The 22,483-nt window shown below is 46.2% G+C and overlaps 1 protein-coding gene across 3 annotated transcripts in view; it reads right to left on the bottom strand.

The window, feature by feature from the left end:
* The window catches only part of CDH20 (cadherin 20), a 1,428,111-nt gene that overhangs the window by 262,107 nt on the left and 1,143,521 nt on the right, over nucleotides 1–22,483 (bottom strand). The window contains exon 4 of one of the 3 annotated variants that reach the window (XM_069613654.1): nucleotides 18,371–18,484. The exons of 1 other annotated variant lie outside the window; for it this stretch is intronic. The gene's annotated coding sequence lies outside the window, so the exon portion shown is untranslated. Of the gene's footprint in view, nucleotides 1–13,095; nucleotides 13,678–18,370; nucleotides 18,485–22,483 lie in introns of those variants that run through there. One more of the 3 variants, XM_069613655.1, reaches the window with a different exon arrangement.

Raw genomic sequence — 22,483 nt, 5'->3', positions numbered from 1 at the left:
ACTGCAAGCACATATTAACAACGTAACATAAAACATGCCTTTGTGCACTTTATGAACTGTTCTTTCTTGACAAAAGGAAAAAAAAATTGCAAAAAATGGACAACCTAAATCTCAATGAAATTGAGAATATTTCCTTGGCATGCCAGTTATCAGCTTGTTCCTTCCATTCTGTCAGATCACTCTGACCTGTTTGAATTCACCACAAATAACCCTGACAATAGTTATCATAACCCTCAAATAGAAACCTGTGCCCCACCTCTCCCTTATGTGGTTGCATTAATTGAAATTGACGCACTCTTTGTACTGTAAATTACATTCGATAGGTTTCAATCTGCCCCGGCAAGGAATATTTGTGTAGGTACCTCACATAGCACGAGCATAGATCTAAGGAGTTTGGAGAGGGTACCCTTTTGGTGGGACTAAGCCTGTTTTGCATGTGGTTTTTCCTCTCCTCTGATGGCAAAGTAGGCTTCAAAATCATGGTCTGGTGCAATTTCAGTGGTTGTGATAAATCAAACCATCAGCCTTCAATTTTCCTAAAGCACTTGACAAAGAACACCTATTGTAGAAGGAGCATCCTTTGACAAAGACATGCTGTACATAGAACAGTGCGCTCTGTGGGCATGAGAGGCCAGATTACAGAAACCAGGGTGTCGGGGGAAGGGAGTAGAGGGGGAGAGCCCTGTATTGCAGTTGGAAAAGTTGTTTCCACATGATTACAATTTGAGTGACAGGATTATTTTGGGTTAAGTGAGGAAGCTAGGATTACCAATCAGATCCCCATATTCAAATGTGACAAAAAGACATCTACAGCCTCTCAATTACATGATTTTTAACTGGGCTGTAGATTACAAACCTAAACATACACAAACATTTCATTTACAAACATTTTACGGCTGTCTGTTTTTCTGGAGTGAATTTAAAAAAATACTTTAGATACATTTTTTATTTATTGACTTAACGTTTTTGGGGGTATCAGCCAGTTAGAGTCTTCGGGCCTCATTCTGAGATTGGAGGTAGTCATGCCGCTATTTGCGCCATGACTGCCTCCAATAATGGGTCCAGCACCAGTATGGTTCAATGGGGACTTACCGGTGTAGTCCGACCTTTGTGGGACCGATAAGTCCCCATTGAAAAAGCCATTCCCCTATAGGACTCAATGGGAATGGGAAAGGCGCTAATAATGGTACCGCAAATTGCGGTACCGTTATTGGCTCTGAATTCCCTTAACGGGTCCCGTCTATAATGCCTGGTCAACCAGGCGTTAAAGGAGGGACCCGCTAAGGGAACTCGTAGTAGGGCAGTAAGGGATTACCGGCACCGGTCTCCTTACCCTTACCGCCCCACTCGGAATGAGGCCCTTCGTCATTTGGGGTGCATCTGTTGATGCTAGCCTGCGTTCTGAGCAACCTGATGGCTCCACTGTCTTCCACATTGCAATCTCCACCTGTTTCCCATTTTATATTCATTCCTGTTGCCAGACGTCTTTCTATCCTTGTCACTCCCGTGCCACTCTTCCTTGGACATCTTCCTTGGACATCAAGAAAATAGAAATAGGGCTCTTTCAGTTACAGAAGACCTCACTTTCTTTTTTCCACAATGGTCATTTTTATTCTTTTTTGAACAACTCTCTGCTCTTCGAAAGCATTTTGCTCGGCATTCAGGCAAGCAATTCATAATTTGGCTCTTAATTGCCACCTGCACTCCAAGCGAGCCCCCAGTAAAGGCCCTTGCCTCTTGTTGCTCTATTGCCATAATCTTGCGGGCCGATAAGTGCTGGTACATCCTGCCTCCACAGAGTTTCATGCCAAACTATTGTGGGGTTTACCTAAACCACCACATTCCACATAGTCCCCTTTAAGAAATTTAAATTCTGTAAGAGTGGAAAACCAGTGTGATCTACAGAGCCTTTAATCCTTCATAAACTGTTATATTGGGTAATTTTAACAATTTATTATACCCTGGGCGGGGGCGCTAACCAGTCAGGGAGCTCGGAACGCAGGCTGTATTTACTGGCATATGCCTATTTTCCAAGCTTTCCCCAGTGCTCTGCGACCCTCGCTGTGGCCCTCAGCCGCAAAAAATCACACTTGGATGCTAGAGGCTAAATCAAATTATAAAGAAAAACTCCCTTAACTTTGTTCCATGACATGCCGGTTCTTTGAGTGGAAGTCTGCTTTCACTGTTTATTACATCAACGTAATCAACATTGAAAACAGACTCACTCTCACAGAACTGGCATTGCAGGACAGAAGGTGAGTTTTTCCTTTGTCTTCTTAAGATTTCAGGCTTCAGTATCATCGGTGCAAATGTTGATAGTGCCCTCGGCGGCAGGCAGCATGGATCAGTAACAGCAAAGCCACCTGCGGTCCTTGCTTTGCTCGACCCTTAACTTGCACAGCGGGCGGTTTCCGGCAGGGTCGGCCCGGCGCCTGGGGTAATATCGACTCATTATTATTGCGCTGCAGGAGGAATCTGGAATGGAATGTTGCAGCTGGCAGCCTTTCGCATCAAGCAGAGGTGTGAATGGGGCATGAGGGGGTGTTTACATTTCCCCGCAGTTAATATTAATGTGCTGTTGAAGGCAGGGCTTTACGCACACGCTGTCCCAATGTGCCGGTCACCATCACTTTATCCATTGTGCCAACAGGTGCCCTGGCAGGCATGGTAGCTCGAATCCTCCCCAGGTCGAAAAGATGAATTTTACAGTACATTTTTTATAAAGAATTGGAAAAAGGATTACAAGCAGCTCTGTACATACAACATCTCCGCAACAGGCACTCAACCTGCTGCTCTGCCTTTTCAGTTTTGTGCTTGAAGACTAATCAGCATTGAATGTGGATTTTGGATACTGCTGAAAATCACTAAATTACCAGCAGCGCGGTTCATGTACATGACTTAAAAGCCAATAGTGTTTCATCTCCAACCACACTGACACTGTGTAGCCTCATATAGGATGCGCAGTCCAAGACTTAAAATTGTGTACATCTCTTGCACCGTTGCCAAAGAACTCTGGGGACAGTGGCCCCCTTTGCCATCCAGCACTGCGAGCCTATCCAGGATGGGGTGAGGGAACGGCAACCGGGGTCCAGAGCAGCCGATGGAATAAGGATGGGGGGGGGCGTTCAGACAGAGATGATTTGTAAATTACAGCTCTCACCCTTGGGAACCTCTGTTTGGCTTCTGAGGCTCCGTCTAAATCATTGAGTGCTACATTGAGTGCCACAGGGGAGGTATCAACTGCACCCTCATGTCCAAATGCAACAGGTGCCGACAAAAACCTCTGCTTCGCACCAAAATAACAACTATTTACCAATAGAAACCGAAGATAATGAAGGAAAACCTTTTATTTGACGGTGTGGTGGAAATGTCCAGCATGGAAATACTGGAATGAGCGGGGGATGGGACTACCCCCCACCAATCTCCCACCCAATATCTCTACAAAGGAGGGGGAGCCTTGAACAAAATGCCTCTACCAACAGGTTCCAGAATCCAGCCTGCAACTACCTTGCCCTCAAGGATCCAAACCCCCCTTCATCGAGATCAGGGGTCGAACCACGCTCTGGGTCCGTGTGAGTGCACAATCGTAGGGCCCCATCTTCCTAAGCATAAGGAGGAGGCCCGGGCATAAATCAACTGCTAGTAGGAAACTCTTTGCCTGGCCACCCCAAGCCCAGAAGGGTAGTGGGTGCAGCCCTGAGATACTATTGAGGCCAGCCCCCGAGACATCAACTTTGGGATTGACAGGAGAAGGGCAAGGCCATGCTTCGGAACAAAGAAATATCCCTGCTGCACAAAAGAGTAATGATCTCTTGGGACCAAGTATGCAAACACAGGGAAATAATGGAGTGATCCCTACATTGCAACACACTTTGAACTCTTCATCTAGTTCAGAATCTTCTACAAAACCTTTATGTGTGGGAAACAATCGGAAGGGATAGAACTTCGCTGACTTGTTCTTCACCTCACCCAGCGAAACCATATTTATTAATGATCATGTCCTCAATACCTATCGCCCTGGCACCATTCACCAAATTATACAAGGTGTTAAATGACTCCATGAAGGACCAAACCACACTGATGGCAATGGTCCATTCGAAACTATTGTTCATGGAGGGCTTTATTACGGCTTCGGAAGCAAGCAAGTCTAAATCAACAATAACACAAGATCCACTCGACGCACCGACAATTACAGATAGGAAGGCAGTGGTGGCTACCTGGGACCAGCAAATCCAGACACGACCAGTCAGTAACCCCACCCACCTTTGTGAGCCTCAAGAGTGTGCTCTGCTGTCAAGCTACAACATTGAATTTATCGACTGTGCGTCAAAGAGGTTTTAGAGATACGACCATTAATTGACAACAACCTCATCGATGAAGAGCCTGAAGTATACGCTGAAATAGCTCTTAAAATAAACCCTACAAACGTGAATAAAGAATATCCTATCTTTGGTTCAAAGCGGAAGAAGAGCAAAGAGCAACTGCTGATGAATCAATTGTCGCAGAAATTTTACTGTAACACCAAGTCCAAGGACGCCCGTAAATATCTGAGAGGTGTCCCAGCTCCCCCGATGGGGTTTGAGGAGCATAATGGTGTGGAACATATAACAATCGTACCAAAATCCCCCCAACCACTGTTATCTGTAGGCGAGTCAGGTGACCTTATGGGGGTACAGAGAGCTGAGAATGGCAACAGCACCTCTGAGGACTTCATCAATCTTTCTGTCCACTCGATCAAACAATCTGCGTCCCAGCTGGAGCACATTGTCAAAACCCGCCAGTGACCCAAGTAAATCAGACTTAAGGTCTATCCATTGAAGTCGGCCCTAACCCTGTGGGGGTCGGATGTATTGCCAAATGTTTAACATTAGAGGAGAAAAGGTGCAGAGGCGTGGAAAAACATCAACAGACAAGCCAGATTCAGGGGACCAGCTACATACCCAATAAAGAACTAAGGTCTACTGGACTTAACCCTGATTTTCTAGACAGAGACGTAGGTGCTGGAACAGCTCTGGCAATTTCAGCATTATCTATTCGACAAGTGAAGTTTCCTCAAGTCGTAGGCTCTCATAGGACTGGCGGGATGTTAAAATCAGACCTCTAGACCATTCAGTTAGTAGAACTGTGCCAGGGATACAGTGTACCCGGGAGAGGACGAACACAGCCACAGATCACCTACTTCAAGACGCCTTCAAGGAAGAAACAACACCCGATAGGTGAAGCTGGAGAGAATTGTAGACAGAGAGGATGTCCTGATCCTGAATCGCAAGAGTGTAATGGACCAATTCAATGTATCCCAAATCTGCGCCAAATTGTGTCAGATGACCTAAAGATCATCAAATGTGTAGATGAGCTATGTACTGACAACGTCTACCTCCATACAACTTCTCCTGTTGTGAATGGAATGCTGCTGGAAGCAACACAAAGCCTGCAAATGCTGAGCTTTGATATCACAGTTATGAAGGAAATTGTAAAAGTAGATCAACCTGACATGGGAAACATGGAGTCAATTTGTAACGAGATTCATCAAATCAAACAAGGTGGTAACTCAAAGGAAAACATTCACAAGAGTCTGCGGGCAGCCGTCATAAAAAAACCTAATTTACAAATCCCTTTGGCAACGAAGTGTGTTCCCAAGGCCTAGGAAGAAACAACTTTACTATAACAGTATCTACAGACAACAACGGTCCAACGAGAGAGGTCAAGATGGAGTCTGAGAAGAGTCTTGGTGCCTTGGACACGTTCTCTTGGTCATGGTTGTCTGGAGCACTGGCCTGTAGCGAGAGATCATAACGGCCCTTGCAGAACTTTTTACATCACTTGAGGATGGCATTGTGGAACACTAGAGGGTTTGGTCACCTGACGACAGAAAGTGATGTGAACTTGGGGGACTCCAACCTTCTGTGCTTCCAGGAGACCTGGCATCACCAGAAACCTTGTCTGGATGGATACACAATAATTCTCAGCCCGCTTTAAAGGGTCCTAAAGGAAGACCAACATCAGGCTCCTAACTGCAATTCAGTTGGGGAGTGGACTCACCCTGATCAAAGTGGCATTTGGAAACTTGTTCGCCCAGGATAGTGAGCTGGACCCCTCCAGCTGGAATGTGTAACCAGGGAGGCCAACTCTGCCTGGCTATCATAAATCCCTATTGGAACCAAAGGGCTCTGTCAAATGAAGTCTTTTTGGACATGGTGGCCTCCTTGATGGACGGCGCATATACAAATCTTGACGTGTGTAACATCCTTATGCGTGGTGATTTGAATGCCAGGTGTGTGATCGGGAAGCCACCTCAAGAGACTCTTTACAGCAAGTTGCTACGGTAGAGAGAGGAGTGGCCTGGCAATCCCTGATGGTGTCCTGGGACATGCATATGTTGAATGGCTAAATGATGGACGATATGGCCCCCCGAAAGACCTGGTTTAAAGACGGCCAGGAGGTGCTTATAGGCTATATATTTGTCTCCAGTGGTCTCTTAACCCTTGTCTCATCATTGAAAGTGGTCAAAACAATGCACTGCGACCATGACCTACTGACCATGTCATGGGTTTCAGAGGCTCTCAAGGGCAATCAAGGAATGGTGGACTCTCTCACGGTATGCAACAGAGGAACTAGACTAAGAATGTCTAGGGAATTGCTGGAACTCCTGTTGGCTCGATTCACCCAGGGTCCACTCTTAGAAGGGAGCATGGAAGAAGTGGAATTAATAGATTACACGCTCCTGCGCACATTTTTCCACACAAATACAAGGAGCAAAGTGGGGATGGGCAGAAACACGCTGCACTCCTATGATGGAGTTTTGGTCGCGAAGAGGGAAATGAGGAAGATAATATGAAGGGCCAACAAGTCAAATCAATTGGATGACCGTCTCCGAGCTAAAATCCTACTAAAGCATTACAAGACCTGGTTGCCTGCCTACAGATTTAAATTGTACCGGAGTGACTCAGAAAACATGTTGAAGATAATCTGTGGGAGAGATTCAATGATTTCTGGTCACTGGTGAATAGTAATTCAGGTAATGCATCCTTGGCTCAGTTCAATAGTGTACCAGAGGAAGTCTGGGTGGCTCTCTTCCAAGTCTTGTACGAGAAGAGCGACTTCTCTAGGCTCGAAACAAGATACAAGGAAATGTTTTGGGACGTTCCCCATGACCTGGAGGCCATCATAGGAAGGTTGGTGAAATTGAATAGCTCCTGTGCTCCTGGCCCTGATGGCCTTACCAACACCATGCTGAAACAACACCCGAAGACCTGGGCCACATTCATCCACCTTCCGCTCAAGCGAATTGTTCAGAAATGCTGTCTACTGGAGTCCTGGAGGAGAGTAATTGTAGTTCCAAAATTCAAGAATGGACGAAAACGAGGACCGTAAGAATTACCGACCAATCACCCTTCTCAATGTGCTCAGAAAGATCTTTGGCTCAATTCTCTTGTCTAGATTGAATGATTGGTCTAGCAGAGCAGAATGTAATGACCCCTTCCAACCCGGATTCGTCCATGGGATTGGAACGGGGGTAAACATCTTGATCCTAAATAGCCTGAAGGGGAGCATATGGGATTACAAACCAAGGATTTACCTGACTTTCGTTGACTTTGTCCAGGCCTTTCATCAGGTGGGCTGATCAAGATTGTGGACCATGCTGGAATGGAACTGCCCAAGGTCGATTCTGGAACCGGTGGCCTCGTTCCGCTCTAACACCAGTATGAGGGTAAGACTGAACAAAACTGGCTTCTTGTCACAGGAGATAAAATCAAACAGCGGTCTTAAACAAGGATGTCCACTTTCCCCGGCCCTTTTCAATCGTTTTTTTGGCCAACCTAAGCAAGACATTGGACACAGAAAATTGCTTCACTCCGTGTGTGGGTGGGGTCCAGCTAAGCCGTCTCCTTTATGCTGACGATTTGGGATTAATAGACCACATGACTCTTGGGCTCTAACGTCAGCTAGATAAACTGAGTACGTACTTGGCAGCAAATGACCTCCAGATAAACACAGGAAATACTAAGATCTTTGTGTTGGAAAAGTTAAAAAAACGAAAATCTAAACCTGGGTGCCACCTGGGTAAAGCACACATTGACCAGGTTGTGTCATTTAAATATCTGGGAGCATCAGTCAATAACAGCAGAACGGAACTCCAAATTGGACTTATTATGCCCAAAAGCAAAAACATTGGCGACTCAGGCCAGTATTGTAAACAGGAAATTCAGCCGTTTTTCATTGGTCCCCGTTCTGGACTTTTATAAGATGAAAGCAATACCAATCCTGACTTATGGCACAGAGGCAATCTTGAAACTACCTAACAAGGTATGGCCATGGTTGGAGGATATCTTCTGCAAAAGAGTTTTGAGAGTCCTGATGTATGTCCCCATCCAGATTCTTCACAGATAAATGGGTCTTCTATCATTAAGCTCCAGAGTGAAATGGCAAAGACTGGCCCTGTTCAGGAAATGTCTCCTGGGACAGAACATTATAACCCTGGAGATCATTTATCATGAACTACTGAAGGTGTGTAATGGGGCCCTGAAGACCTGGGTCGATGCTAACTTGTGTAATTTGAAAGAAATCGGATCCACAGAAGAATACCTGAAACTAAACCCTGGCAGAGTTAACGTCAAGTTGGGGGAATGTGACTGGATCTTTACTTTGAATGAAGGAAGTAGCTTTACGTTGTACCATCATGTTGGACCTGGAGGCCAGGGCGCTGGGCGATCTACCAAGGTAATTAGCTAAATTCCTGAGTAAATACCATAGAGACAAATTTCTCAGGATTAGGCTCAATTTATCATCAACGAATGAGATCATTGCAGCAAGGTTGACAACCGATGCACCAAAAGAAAAACAATGCCGATTCTGCAGGGAGGAAGGGCTGGTGGAAACCTTATAGCATCTGGTCTTGTTTTGCCCAGCTTTGACTGATGAAAGGCCAAAACAATTTGGGCAATTGCTGGAAGACGTAACATCACTGGGCCCTGAAGGCTGGTGGACTCTGCTGATATGGGGGCAGGGGTGTCAGTGGTACTGGGGGCTGTGGCATTTATGAATGAGATTTTAAACAGTGAGAAAGCAAGGGAAAATGATGTACCACTTGTTGATTTTCCCCTTTCTTTGTCCTTTCTTTTATTGGAGTATTGCAGTTTGAAGTAAGGGAACTTCCTGTTCTCATTGGGAAAAGGAATTAAGATGCCTGTGTATTTGCAAAGTTTGTAATGAATAAACGCAAATGAAAAATTTAAATAAATTACAGCTCTGCCCCTTGTGACGAATCAATTTACGGGGCACCAGTGCTCCAGGAATGAATATCGGTTTCTGAACTATCAATCAGCCCCACACTTCAAGTACACCATAAGGCATCTGAACAGATTGGAAACACAAGCAAATTATAAACATCCTGGTCCAATTTTGGGAACGTGGATGGAACGGCGGGCTTATCTCCACATGGTTGTGGGTCGTTTTGTTGCAACACAGCGAAAATAAAAGTATTACCCAATGATAAAAGGGACTGTCCAGTCAAGGCTGTATACAAATATCTACTTTTTTAAAATCACAACAGTCAATTCTAGCACACTAGAAATACAGCCCACCCTGTACAGGAATGCAGAGGACAGACAGTTTCAAGAAGGAAAAGGGATGCACTCTGTATATTGACAGGAGGGTAGTTGGCAAAGTAATGAATCACACTAGGTCAATTGGTTTCAACACAAAGGGAGCAATGGGTCGTAAAATGTCTGTAGGGGCCTTCAGAGAAGGATCAGGGAACAGAACAACAAGGTACCTTGTGCTTGTAGAGGTTCTTGGTGCTCAACAGGGTCAAGTCAGTTACAGGGCGTTGTGCAGCTCCTGCGACAGCGTTCAAGATGGGAGACTGTTGCGGGTATCAGGCGGCAGGCAGCTCGGAGAGAGGGGCTGGATGGATTGCTGCAGGCTGGCCCACACAGCAGCTCAGGGTCAGGAACCGTTGTCTCAGTGCTGGTCGAGGCATCTCGGATGACGATAGCGACTGCGGCATGACAACAGTCAGCGGTGCAGTCGTTTGCAGCTCGAGGGGCTCGACTGGCATGAAAATGTCCTTTAGTGTGGACGCTGATTGAAGCTTGTTGATACACTCCTCCTAGCTTCATCACTAGGCTTGTGTTGTCCTTTAAGACGGACGGCCTAAAGCTGAGGACAGTGTTGCAGGAAAAAGTCTTGTCCTTGGTTTGCTTCAGAGACTCACCGGCACTTCCCACCTAGGAAGATTCCTTGCAGAGCCTTGCAGGGCACACTGTGTGCGCTTCTGGATTCATTATCTCCCTCTGTTCCATCAGAGATGTTTAGGGGAGGGATCTTGCATGCCTCTTTGGAAATGCTAGCCTTCCGTCCCTGGCGGAAGATGCCAGGTAGACTTTACCTTCAGCCAAGTCCAAATGAGTTCTTCTTGTTACTCCTTGCAAATTCTTCAGATGATCTGCCCAAAAGAGGGGCTCGTCCTCTTTCAAAGCCAAATGGGCCACAGTGATTGGTGTAGACTAAGCCCACCTTAATGAACCAATCCTGGGTCCCTGCCAACAATCTCACATATGCATGAGGTCATAACCAGAGTGCTTTGCAACAGAAAAGGTAAAAGGGTGAAAACATATAATACTAAGTCCCACCCATCTTTCTATATGTTGTGGATCAAAGGGTCTATCTGGTTAATTGAACTCTCTGTGGTTCCTGATTAAAGCGCCAGGTCTCCCTTGAAGCTGTTACGGGAACAGACGTTCTGCCTCCATAAAATCACATAATCCTGCCCTCTGAATGGGCTCCCCTGTGGGGAATGCCTACTGTAAATACATGTACTAAACGTGACAGCTCACTGTAATTGATAATTCAGGGCGGGGGCTGGCTTCAGGTTGACACAGTGCATATGAATGGGGTGTTGGGGTTTCCTGTCTCCTTTGTTTTAGCCTCTGCAGCCAGGCCCAATATGGGCCTGTTTGAAGTATACTCTATTATTGTGCTAATTATGTTAACTGATTCCACCATCTGCAGAGGCTCAACAAATGGTCAGGGTGGATCCATGGAGCCTTTGATAGTTAATTAAGCTGGCCATGGCAGGAGGAACGTTTTGGCAATCCCACTTCTGAGATAAATCATGTACTCCACCTGTCAGATCCCAACTAATATGACAGGGAGGACTGCGCTTGTAGGCTGTGTCCACTCAGAGTCCACGTGTCTATGTTGTCCGGTGAGCATAGGAAAATGTGTGCAGATTAACCCCACTCATTTTCCAGAGGTTCATCTACCATCATTCAATTTCATATAAAATTTCAAAAAAGGCCAGGTGAGCATACACCCACCATGCAGATGGTCGAATTCCTCACACCCCTAAACCCAGCGAGAATGCATACTCTCATCACATGCGTATGTGACTGGCAGCAGCGTGCCGCAGGTGGTGAGAAAAACAGCCTACAGTTTCTGGCTGCCCCTCACTTCTTTTTCTTTCTTTCTTTCTTTCTTTCTTTCTTTCTTTCTTTCTTTCTTTCTTTCTTTCTTTCTTTCTTTCTTTCTTTCTTTCTTTCTTTCCTTCTTTCTTTCTTTCCCATACTTTAACATCCATCCACCCACCCATACATCCCTGGCCGGCGTCAGGGCCTTTCCACATTTTCAGTTCAAATGGGCCCCACACCTATGGGGAGCTCCCTGGCAGCTGCCCCCGTGTTGGCAGTGTTATGGAACAGCAACATCTTTAAATTAGGATGATAATTGTATGCTTTCTAGTACACAAATTACAAGCTGCTGTTGTTTGCTGAAGACTTCAGGCCATCCTCGGCCTCTCCCAGTCTAAAGCAACGTTCATGTCAACTTGTTGCCCTTTTACACCGGTTTCGACTGCTTAATCGCTCTTCAGCGCCCTGTTGACAAACAGCTTTTCAGTGGACATTTAGTGTTTCAGCTCCCACCCGCGAACTCCCCTCCTGGCACCCTGTCCCCTAATGATCAACAGTGTTTAGCACTTCCCTGCTCCTCTGTATCTCCATTGTAATGTAAGCGCCCCATGGTGTCAGGCTGTTTGTCCCTGGTGTAGGCAAGGCCCCCCCAAACATCATGTTGAAATGGTCCCCCATGAGCCCTGACACATCTGTGTTCAGCCTGCAGCACAAACAATCCATGATGAGGATGTCATTCTAAACAATCATTTGGGATCCCCCTGCCCCCACACCCTCCCTGTGCTACTTGCCATGCTATTACTCGTGGCGTGCGCTGCTGGACCATTACCACCGCTTGCCGAAGTCTGTGTGACCACGCGACTATGCCCGCTGCAGCGCCGAGAAGCAACTGAGCCCGGCGGTGCGCGCTTTACATGGACACGTGGTTCTCCCCGTGCAACCAGTGTCGGAAGCCTTGGCTGCCCTTCGGTTAATGCGTTGTAACATAACACGCGCCACCATGGCAAACACCCCGCATAATCAACACGGAAACAGCACCCCTCCCCGGAAACCCTGCGCATCTCTTCCCAAATGCCAGGCACGCGAGCTCAGGGGGGTGGAGCGGGGTCCGCAGCACTGTCTGAGCCTCGGTGACCGAAGTACATAAGAAGATGGCCTTCCATTCTCAAAGAATAATAACGCGGCGTATAAATCACTCACTGGGGAAAATCGCACGCCCTCTGTATTACAGCTCAACTCGGCGGCACTCGTTTTACAGACCCCAGCATGAACGTGCGGGCAACCTCTGCCAAATAGGGAAGCATGCAATGCGCGCGCACATGAATCGGCAGCCGGCGCATAAACACGCCGGGCTATAGTCCTGCGTCTATAAGAAGCGTTGGCTCCTCATCACGGCTTTTCAAAAAAATACACTTCAGAAACGTGGCCGTTTGCTGGGCGTGCGGATCAATATTCCATGCATAAAACGGACCCGATTGCTGTTCCCTCAACACATGGGGACCCCCATCCACAGTATGAAACGCAAAAGTACACAGAGACATTTCGTGGAACGCTTAAGGGACAGCTCCCTTGAAACGTGGGTGAGGTGTGGCTATCTTTTGGAAGGCGAGTGATAAAGGGATGCCCGTCCTCACCCCCCGTGGCAGGGTATAATAAGCTCCCACGAGGGGAGCGCGCAAGCTCCTACCTGAGAGACAGTGCTGCTCCAGCCCGTGCCCACTGCTGGCCAGGCGGCATCTCCCGGTGACCAGCCACGCTCGGACGCCCCCGCGCCTGCCCGGCTGCCCACCTCCGCCTGGGTGCTGCCCTCTCCACCCGACCTCGCTCGCTCTAGGGAACGGGAGAGACAACACGCAAAGTTGCATTCGCCTTTCCCAGTTGAATTACTTTCACCAGGAAGGCATCCCTGGCAGCCAATGGGCGCGCAGCGTTTTGGTTGAAATTCGCATCCCTCGGGGGCGGCGCGAACGAGGACGCGGCAGTGCCGGGTGGAGGTTGAGGAGGGCTTCATAATTTGCCGGGAAGGTCCTCGCACATCAGTGGCTCCCCGGCGGGGGTGGGGGAAGCAGCATCAAAGGGGTCTCAGTCTCAGACAGCTGGTGAATAATGATGCCCGCTGAGCCCCGGGCTCCGGCAGAAGCGCCACACGGAGCCACCACAACTAGAACGTTATTCTTGAAAACCCATTTTGATTCGGCTTTTCTTCTTTTCCCCCGTGTTTGTTCCTCGCCAGATTCTGCCCCGTGAACCCTTTCCTTCTGTGCAGCCCATGTGGCTGGGGAGACCTTGCCAGGCCGCTTACATCGGCTCACGGCTCAGCTGGGGATTCTGCGCTGAGACCGGCTTGCAGCCTTTCTAAGCGCTGCTCTCATACTTGAGGTATATTTTGAGAATCGTAAAAGTGGCGCAGGCGGAGAGTCTGCGCCGGTTTCTCCCAGAGAGGGGTGGTGCGTTATAGCACCGGGTAGTGAGGCCCTTAGCAACCGTGAGTGAAGCAGGGTGGCAGGTAGAGTGCACACTCGCAGTATTTTCCTGTCCGCCAGCCAGTGGCGTTATACAAAATTGCGCCTCAACAAAGCACCCTCTGGGCCGGTCTGGACCAGCACGCCTGCGTGCTGGTCCAGACATGATGATCTTGACCAGGGCAGTTTCTAGCCAACTTGGTGCCCACAACGAAACACTAGAATGCGCTCCGCACCATCCAAGATGCACACGTTACTCGTGCGACAATAAATAATTGCTATATAAATTGAGCTAGTTTCAGAAGAAATCTAATGTGGGAACACAGCTGTTGTGCCCAAGTAAATGGTTTTTCTGTCACCTGCTCTTAGGGAAGGCCTTGCCTGCATGCAGTTTCAAACTGTTCGTACTGCCACACTGCAGTGTGACCAGCATGCCGGGGTCTGACGGCCCACTGACCACTGGCCCTGTGTTGCAGTTGTTTTGCTTGTACCACCTCACTTGTATTTCGCAAGGGGCAATACTACACTAACCATATGAATTATTTTTTGATAGAAGGTTATCATTCCATGATGGACAGTCTGGTACATTCTCATTGTACTCTTTCAAAATACCTCTATGATAGCGGGAAAGAGGACAAATAGCACCAATGAGGGTTCCTGTATGCTTTGCATTAAATCACAGCGCATTTCAGGAATATGCCAGTGATCAGAGATCTCTATATTTGATAAGCAAGCCTGTGATAAAAGGATTGTATGTGTGAATCTCTAAATTCATAACAGGCGCATGGCTTTGTGCTCACATTACAGTTCACAACACTCACCCTAACATCAAAATGTTTGTAACCATGAACCATACATACTCATTCGAACAGCTTATGTTTTTGGATGTAAGCAACATCAGCCACTCAAATGGGGTATAAAGTCACTTCGGCTTGTTGTTTCTGGAGAATATTAGATGAGGAAGGGCAGGGTCTCAGTGTGAGCATACCCAAACCCCAATACTAAAACATCTTTAGGGAATGATATTGATAGCCAGGACAGGATTCCGTACAAGAGACACCCAATAAACAATGGACAGAAAGGCCACACAGAAACAATTGTACCTCTTACAAACTTTAGCCTGACAAGTAATAAGCTGATGAAGTGTTTTAAACAAAATCGGCTTCTAATGCATGGTAAAGGGTCCACAGTTCCTCAGCCACTAACTCCTCGCCATTACGCAGGCCTCAGGGATTATATCTGTAAAAAGAGCCGCCCCATGCTTTATTTAACAGAGCTGGCATTAGCATCTCTTATTAATGCTGGGCTGCAACTTGTGAAAATCATGGTGTGGCAGCGCAGCATGTGACGTTTGGCCTAGTGGATGTACAATTTGAGGTGACTTCTTTGATTGCTTTATGTGTTTAAGTGTGGACACGGTATGGCAGGTGGTCGGTCAAAATCTCGAGAAAAAAAATCCCGAATGACAATAAGGTTGAAAAAAAAATCTCAAAAAAAAAGTCGAATTACTCTTTTTTTAATTATATATTTATTTTGTGGCCTGGGATTTAAAAAAAAATGGGTAAAAAAAAAAGGCGGGGGGTTAGGGGGAACCCCCCCATTTCGAATAAAAAACGGCATAAAAAAAAATTAGACTTTTTTTTTTCGACCTTTTTTTTTTGACCTTTTTTTTCCCGAGATTTTATTTTTTGATTTTATCACTATAAACCGGTATGGCATACTCGTCAGAGACGCATACACAAAATGTTCCAGTGTACTATTGTATGGCCATTGGACACATAAGACAAAAACAGGCATATGTGCCGTTACATAAGGGAGCTCCACATAGACCCCATTAACCAACATGGTGGTGACTTATGCAGCGCATAAATCATTGCTGCACACATATAACTGCATTGACTTGCCATGGACTACTGTCTGCATGGTGACACACAAACTCTACTTTCCTAATCAAGGTGCCAAGTGACATTGAGGTGCCATCTGGTGTGCGTGCTAGGCAGTGATTGGCTTGTTTAGAAAATGAAAGGACCTTTCAGGCTGAGCGGATGCATTTAGTCAGTCCATGTCCTAAAGCAGCCACCAGAATACTTGAGCAAGAAAATGACAGTTAACCTTCCCAGGGATGAGCCATATGTAACTAAAAAGTAATATGCAAAAACAACGTTTTGGTGTGTAAAATAAAGAAAATAGTTTTCAACTTTTTCTGTGTGGCACATTAATTCTCTTTGAAGAATGCATAGGTTTGGTCAGCTGATACTTGTGCTGCCCTTCTGAATAAAAATCCCCCTTGTTTAGTTCTTAACACTGAAATGTTAATCACATACTGTGTAAAAATAATGGCTTGTTAAATGAGCCATCACTTATAAATTGCCCCATTTGAAAGGCAGTCAACACAAAGAAGGAGGGGCACAGGGTGTTGTTGGCACCCTGTGGCAACACTTTAAAGGAAGGAGGACACAGAGACTTGACTGTATAGTGGCACAACTTTATTTTTACTACCTCTTTCCTCTCCTTGCTCCTCCACTTCCTCCTAGCACATATGCTCCCTTCAAGGGGCTCGTGCTGCCACCCCTAGTGATGATCACAACACCTCCCCCACGCATATCTCCTCATGTCCATCTCACATATCTTCTATCAGTCTGATCGGCCTCTTGAGGGTTCGTTGCGGTCGGTCACCCCGTCTCCTTCCGCTCCTGGGATCCCACACTCCCAGCCTACTAGCTGGGAGTGTGGGTTCCCAGGAGCGGAAGGAGATAGGGGTGACCGACCGCAACAAATCCTCAAGAGGCCTAACAGCTCCTTCCTCCTCCCCTGGGGCCTGCGACAAGACAAACTCCTGGTCTGGCGTTCCTTCCTGGTCGGGTATCAGGTGTCTGAAAAAGGACACATTTCGGTTCACCTACTTTCTCTCATTGTGGGCCGTGACCATCGTCTCTTTCACCTCTGTCACTCGCATGGGCATTGTCTCGTATCTGGTGTCGGTCTTCCTTTGCACCTTCTGTTTGCCCAGGACCTCATTGCCTTCATTGAAAACCTTAATTTTCGCTCCTCGCTTCCAGGCAGTCCATACTCTTGCCAGTTCTTTCCCTTTTGCATCTCTCTCTCTCGTATGTCTGCTTCCATCACTTCCACTTCCCTTTCTCCTGGCCATTCCACCACAGCCTGGGGAAGCCTCGTCTTTGTACTGTACGCTATCATCAGGTGGCGAGGCGGCACCCCCGTGGCATTGTGGGATGTGTTCCTATATTGCCATAGCATCCTGCACAGTGCTTGTTGTATTGGCATCCCTTCGAACATGGCTTTCTGTATCGTCCCCTTTGTTGATGCCATGAATTGCTCTGTCATGCTATTGGCCTAGGGCCACAGCAGTGTGATCTTCTGATGCACAAACCCTAGTTGCTTGGCAAATTTGTGAAACTCATGACCATTGAATGGTGGGCCATTGTCGGTATTCACTATGTGGGGATGCCCCATTTACTGAAGATGTCATCGATCACACCGCCGACCTGGGTGAATGCAGTGGAGGTCATTCCCTTTACAGTAGGAAACCTCAAGAACTCATCCATGATGATCCAGGGGACAAAAGAAGTCCATTGCAAATCTGTACCACACTCTCTCTGGGATCTCAGTCACTTGAAATGGGAGAGATGGGTCGCTTTTGGATGTGCATTGACGCGGGAAACACTTCCTGACTCTCTCCTCTACCATGTTGTTCATGAATGGGAACCATACGGTCTGTGTGAGTATCCTATTAGAGGCCTCCGCCTCCCGGTGTCCTTCATGTGGCATCAGCACCAAGCCCCTTCTTTGGGTTGATGTTATGACTATGCACCATCCTCTTAGCAGTACCCCTAATCAGACACTGCCAGCTCTGTGCTGACCTTGGCAAGCCGTTCGATCTTTCTCTTGTTGGTGCTCTGGTGTCGTTGGAGCTGTCTCTTATAGTGCTTCCACTTATTGGTGCTGGTCAATTCCATGGCCATGACAAGGAATGGGTCTTCTAGCAATGAATGTGCTAACTCTTCCAATGTCAGCGCTTGTAGCAGGGTGTGCTCATTGGCATAGCAGAGATACTCTGCATCACCCTCCCTCAGTGTCTGCTGCAGTACGGTTGGGTGCCATGAAATATAATCAGCGGGGTTATTGTCTCCCCCAAACCTGTGGACGATCTCATAGTCATATTCTTGGAGGCGTATGCTCCACCACTCAATCCTCGGTGGCATCTTCGTCCATGGGTTGCCTAAAAGTGACAGGAGGGCTTGGTGGTTGGTCACAAGTGTGAATCTCTTTCCAATAATAAAGTGGTGAAAGTATTTGCCTGATAACAAAGTAAGTTCCTAATAGAGGAACTCCCGTCCCCTGCACACTTTCACTAGCTCAAATAGAGCCCAATTATTAATATGATTTAGATACACCAAATATGTGTGTACATACTTTGCAATACTTATTATTTAGTTTAAAGCACAAAAAACATTTTAGTATTCAATGAAGAACCTCCACCATAAATTGTAGGTATTTCCAGTTTCTTTAATTTTCAATAATTCATAGTTGGCCCAACGCGTTTCGAGAAGTTCATCTCTTCTTCAGGGGCATATTGAACAACATGAATCACATCTAAAGGGAAATTTCAAAAAAACATGTAATTATCTATATGATAATATATATTCAAAGTCAATCATAATTCAATATATTGTATTCACATGCATTCTCATCAGGAAAGAACCCAATGTACTGCTGGCTTAGGTAAATATCATTAAAGTAAACATATTCACTCAGTTATTCAACTATAAAGTTGTTCGGTCTATTCTATCCTAGACCATCAGGTGTGTCCAACAATCAATATACCAAATTCAAAGTTTCAAGTAGTAGATCTTCTATATATTTTTTTAAAAAAAGGCATTCAATGGTCTGACCGCCAAATGGCGGTGTAATAGAGGCATTCAAGTGGGAGATATCATTGTCATTGTCGGTAGTTGACAAGAGAAAGAGTGGTTCATTCATAAATGGAGGGCTATTAATCAATGATTATTCATGTTGAGAGATATGAGGCAGGCTGTATCTTTACAAAAGAATATTAGTCTCAAAAGGTTTTTGTGCTTACCCTTATGGTAAGGAAAGTAGTCACTGTGAAGGTAGAATGGCACCAATCTCAACCCGGAGGATCCGGCAGAACACGAGATGCTGTGACTTTTCAGTCGTCTGGGTCGTACTCTAATGTTTAAAATGTTTAAAATGTGTAGAAAAAGGCGTTAGAGCCCGATCGTGTAGTTTAAGGAAGCAAGGTAGTGCAGAGGAGGATCTGCTTACCTTCTCAATCCGGCAAGAAAGGAGAAATGGCGTGTCCGTTCCCGTGCTCGTAGTAAGCGGCACACTGAAGTAATGGTGCTTGACTATGAAGTCACCGCGCAGTGGCGTCAGGTGACGTCACTATTGTAAACGAAAAATCGGGAAGAGTAGTGTACGTTAGTGGCGAGTGCAACAAAATATACGAAGGTAGAACATGTATTAAGAATGTATGGAAGTGATCAAGTTCTGAAAGGTAGGTAAGACGTCAGAGCGGACGGACGTCTTGGGATAGAAAGATCCCTTAGAAACATAAGAGCAGAGTTGGAATAGTTCTCGAGTGGTAATAGTGTTCATGGGTGTTCCTAAGAGTAGGTCTCAAATGGCATTACAGTAAGGTAGATGTCAAACAACTGTAAAAAAATATACTAGTGGTTCTGGGAAATGTGGTTGTGTAGGTACAAATGTTTCACCTGTACAAAAGTTTAGAAAAAACATACTTGTAGTCCTTTGCAACGGTACTACTTAAAGCAGGTGTATTCCTTTAAAAGTCCATTCGGGCTCACACTTTCTGATTCAACTCGCCTGTTGTTTTGGGGCTTACAGTCTACATTACCCTGATATTTCATGGAAACCTTTGTATATATGTACAATATGCATGGGTACGTATATCATTACATACAATGTTCTACATTGAATGTCTGTCTCAATGATGGGAGACTTACACTCTAATGAGTAACCAGTTCACCTTTGTTACATTGGAAACTTTGTATCATTCGGTTTTTTTGAAGTAACTAATTAAGTCATATTAATAATTGGGCTCTATTTGAGCCAGTGAAAGTGTGCAGGGGACGGGAGTTCCTCTATTAGGAACTTACTTTTTTTTCCGTATATTTTACAACCCATATGCCAGGGTTGACTGTTATCTCCCCTGCAACTTAAATTGTCCTAAAAGCACTATTGTGCTATTTAACATTTATCCAAATACACAAACATCATCAATAGGAGTGCATGGTGAACACAATTGTGGAAAGATTTTTCCTGCCCAGACCGCTGCCAGGCTTTCCTTCTTGGCCTGGGAGTATGCCCTTTCAGTATTGCACAGTACTCGACTGGCGTAAGCCACTATGCAACTGTCCGGTGCCTCGTGTCATTCACGTTAGGCCAAGATGGGCCCCAGCCTCACGGGACTGGCATCAACCACTATTTGCGTGTGCATGCCGGGTTGAAGAAGGACAGTTGGGTGGTGTCCGCTAGCCCCCTTTTGATGGTGTCAAAGTCAGACTAGCATTTGTGTGGCTACTGGAATGGCTCATCTTTCTGCAGAAGTCTCCATAGTGGCTCTGTTGTGGTGGCGTTTCTCGGGAGGTCTCTGGCACAGTACTCCGCCATGCCCGGGAATGACCGGATGTCCACCACCTGTGTGGGTGACGGGAGTTCACTGATTGTTCAGATTTCCTATGGGCAGGTTGCATCCCTTGACTGGAGAATATGTGGCCATAGAACTGTAGTTTGTACTTGTTGATGTTGCACTTCTCGTAGTTCAACGTGATGCCTGCTTTGCTCAGGATGTCGCAGTCAGCGATGATGGCCTGACAATGCTCTTCTTGGGAGGTCCCGTAGACCAGGATGTCGTCGGAGTAGTTAAATGCCGACCTAACAGGAATCAGCAGTTGCCGAATGGCCCCCTGAAAGATTTTTGCAGCTGCTGAGATCCCGAAGTTGAGGCGCTTGTAGAGAAATAGCCCCTTGTGGGTGGAGAATGTCATGATCTGCATCAAAGCAGGGTGCAGTTCCAACTGATGATACCCCTGGTTGAGGTCCAGTTTGGAGAACTTGGAGGCATTGTTTGTTTGTTTGTTTATTATTGGTAATGCGCATCATACCCGGGATAACAGGGCGCAGCAGTTACAAGTATATGCAAGGCTTAGTTACAACAGAGAAGGTATACAATTTATATATAAGACAATAATTAAAAGAGGGTATATACAGTGGGTGCCTGTTTATGGGCGTAGGATACAAGAAGGGTATATACAAATGATGCAGACATTTTACAGAAGCAATATATACAAAGTTAGGATGTTTATAGATAAGGCCCGGTGGGCGTAGATAAATACACGTATGCAGGCAGTGAGTAGGGCAGTTGTGGGTCCCACAAAGGTGGCAAGCAAGGGAGGATACACTTCATATGGGCATAGAGTACCTCACTGAGCAGGAATTATCATTTACTGGTCATTAGAGTTCAGCCATATGATGATGTTGGATCTGACATTTTGGTAGGATTGGTCTGTTCTTAGTGCGGGAGGCAAGGAGTTCCACAGTTTGGCTGCTTTCACAGGAAAACTGTTGCCCCCAATTGTAGAGCGTTTGAAGCTCTACAATTGCGAAAGGCGATCTCTATTAACAGATCTAAGTGGTCTCAGGGAGGTCTTTTTATGGAATCTCTCTGCCAGGTAGATTGGGGCAGCATTATTTAGAGATTTGTGGGTGAGCGACAAGGTTTTTAGAAGGATTTTGTCGTTGGTTGGGAGCCAGTTGTTATGTCGGCTGCTCTCAGAGATTTGATCTCTTCTGGAAATGCCTAATGCCACTCTAAGGGCATTGTTTTGTAATGTTTGGATTCGTCTGATAGTAGCTTTAGTTGATCCTAAATAGAGGGCATTGCAATAGTCCAGGCGAGAGAGGATGAAGGCTCTGGCCAGGGTGGTGCAACTACTGTCAGAGAGAAATGGCTTGCCGGTGCGAATAAGTTTGCACGTGTAAGCCGTGGAGGATGCTAGAGAGTTGACCTGTTTGGCAAATGAAAGGTTTGAGTCCAGATAAAAACCTAGTGTTTTAACCTCGTGTTCAACTTTAATGCTATTTCCATCAATTATAAATGAGGAATAGTCAGATCCTAGTTTTTTTAGGTTAGGGTGTGTGCCCAAGATGATGATTTCGGTTTATCATAATTCAGGCATAGACCATGCGTGGCCATCCATGCCTGGATGATGATATACACTCTATTCACCAAGGCCAAATCCTCTTCATAATCTCCTGAAAGTGGGAGGAGGATCTGGGTATCATCTGCATAGTTAGTGTAGGTGATACCAAGATGATCCAGATCATCGAAGAGGGGCTTAGTAAAAATGTTGTAGAGTGTGGGCGAGACGCAGAATCCCTGAGGCACACCACAGGTGATGGGTATGGGGTCGGCAGCTGCTAGAGGCGAGAAGACCCTCATTGATCTACCATTTAAGAAGGATCTAATCCAGGTAACAGCGTTGTCAGAGAAGTGAGCTGCTGTGTCAAGGTGGTTGCATAGCATTGTATGGTCAACCAAGTCAAACG

This window comes from Ambystoma mexicanum, chromosome 5p (assembly GCF_040938575.1).
Source record: "Ambystoma mexicanum isolate Mex_15411 chromosome 5p, UKY_AmexF1_1, whole genome shotgun sequence".
In the NCBI taxonomy this organism is placed as follows: Eukaryota; Metazoa; Chordata; class Amphibia; order Caudata; family Ambystomatidae; genus Ambystoma; species Ambystoma mexicanum.
Note: the sequence above shows the minus strand (reverse complement) of the source record. Positions and strands in the feature narration are given on the sequence as shown.